The following is a 2,573-nucleotide window of genomic DNA, read 5'->3' as shown; positions in this document are numbered from 1 at the left end:
AGGGGACGGGGTCCCTGCTGTGTATTACAGTGTTATCGGTACGGCGGGAAAGGGGACGGAGTCCCTGCTGTATATTACAGTGTTATCAGTACGGCGAGAAATGGGACAGTGTCCCTGCTGTATATTACAGTGTTATCGGTACAGCGGGAAAGGGGACGGAGTCCCTGCTGTATATTACAGTGTTATCGGTATGGCGGAAAAGGGGACGGGGTCCCTGCTGTGTAATACATTGTTATCGGTACGGTGGGAAAGGGGACGGGGTCCCTGCTGTATATTACAGTGTTATCAGTACGGCGAGAAATGGGACAGAGTCCCTGGTCTATATTACAGTGTTATCGATACGGCGGGAAAGGGGACGGGGCCCCTGCTGTATATTACAGTGTTATCGGTACGGCGGGATAGGGGTCGGGGTCACTGCTGCATATTACAGTGTTATCGGTACGGCGGGAAAGGGGACGGGATCCCTGCTGTATATTACAGTGTTATCGGTACGGCGGGAAAGGGGACGGGGTCTCTGCTGTATATTACAGTGTTATCGGTACGGCGGGAATTGGGACAGGGTCCCTGCTGTATATTACAGTGTTATCGGTATGGCGGGAAAGGGGACAGGGTCCCTGCTGTATATTACAGTGTTATCCGTACGGCAGGAAATGGGACGGGGTCCCTGCTGTATAATACAGTGCTTTCGGTACGGCGGGAATGGGGACGCAGCCACTGCTGTATTTTACAGTGTTATCGGTACGGCGGGAAAGGGGACGGGGTCCCCGCTGTACATTACAGTGTTATCGGTACGGCGGGAAAGGGGACAAGGTCCCTGCTGTATATTACAGTGTTATCGGTACGGCGGGAAAGGGCACGGTGTCACTGCTGTATGTTACAGTGTTATCGGTCCGGTGGGAAAGGGGACGGGGTCCCTGCTGTATATTACAGTGTTATTGGTACGGCGGGAAAGGGGACGCAGTCCCTGCTATATATTTCAGTGTTATCGGTACGGCGGGAAAGGGGACGGGGTCCCTGCTGTATATTACAGTGTTATCGGTACGGCAGGAAACGGGACGGGGTCCCTGCTGTATATTACAGTGTTATCGGTACGGCGGGAAAGGGGACGGGGTCCCTGCTGTATATTACAGTGTTATCGGTACGGCAGGATAGGGGACAGGGTCCCTGCTGTATATTACAGTGTTATCGGTACGGCGGGAAAGGCTACGGTGTCCCTGCTGTATGTTACAGTGTTATCGGTACGGCGGGAAATGGGACGGGGTCCCTGCTGGAGATGACAGTGTTGTCGGTACGGCGGGAAAGGGGACGGGGTCCCTGTTGTATATTACAGTGTTATCGGTACGGCGGGAAAGGGGACGGGTTCCCTGCTGTATATTACAGTGTTATCGATACGGCGGGAAAGGGGACAGGGTCCCTGCTGTATGTTACAGTGTTATCCATACGGCAGGAAATGGGACGGGGTCCCTGCTGTATATTACAGTGTTATCGGTACAGCGGGAAAGGGGACGGGGTACCTGCTGTATATTACAGTGTTATCAGTACGGCGGGAAAGGGGACAGGGTCCCTGCTGTATATTACAGTGTTATCAGTACGGCGGAAAAGGGGACAGGGTCACTGCTGTATATTACAGTGCTATCGGTGCGGTGGGAAAGGGGACGTGGTCCCTGCTGTATATTACAGTGTTATCGGTACGCCGGGAAAGCGGACGGGGACCCTGCTGTATATTACAGTGTTATCCGTACGGCAGGAAATGGGACGGGGTCCCTGCTGTATAATACAGTGCTTTCGGTCCGGCGGGAATGGGGACGCAGCCCCTGCTGTATTTTACAGTGTTATCGGTACGGCGGGAAAGGGGACGGGGACCCTGCTGTATATTACAGTGTGATCGGTCCGGCGGGGAAGGGGACAAGGTCCCTGCTGTATATTACAGTGTTATCGGTACGGCGGGAAAGGGCACGGTGTCCCTGCTGTATGTTACAGTGCTATCGGTACGGTGGGAAAGGGGACGGGGTCCCTGCTGTATATTACAGTGTTATTGGTACGGCGGGAAAGGGGACGCAGTCCCTGCTGTATATTTCAGTGTTATCGGTACGGTGGGGAAGGGGAAGGGGTCCCTGGTCTATATTACAGTGTTATCGGTACGGCGGGAAGGGGGACGGGGTCCCTGCTGTATATTAGAGTGTTATCGGTACGGCGGGATAGGGGACGGGGTCACTGCTGTATATTACAGTGTTATCGGTACGGCGGGAATGGGGACGAGGTCCCTCCTGTATATTACAGTGTTATCCGTACGGCGGAAAAGGGAACGGGGACCCTGCTCTATATTACAGTTTTATCGGTACGGGGGGAAAGGTAATGGGGTCCCTGCTGTATATTACAGTGTTATCGGTACGGCGGGAAAGGGGACGGGGTCACTGCTGTATATTACAGTGCTATCGGTGCGGTGGGAAAGGGGACGTGGTCCCTGCTGTATATTACAGTGTGATCGGTCCGGCGGGGAAGGGGACAAGGTCCCTGCTGTATATTACAGTGTTATCGGTACGGCAGGAAAGGGGACAGGGTCCCTGCTGTAT

The sequence above is a fragment of the Chiloscyllium plagiosum genome, chromosome 16 (genome assembly GCF_004010195.1).
Source record: "Chiloscyllium plagiosum isolate BGI_BamShark_2017 chromosome 16, ASM401019v2, whole genome shotgun sequence".
In the NCBI taxonomy this organism is placed as follows: Eukaryota; Metazoa; Chordata; class Chondrichthyes; order Orectolobiformes; family Hemiscylliidae; genus Chiloscyllium; species Chiloscyllium plagiosum.
Note: the sequence above shows the minus strand (reverse complement) of the source record.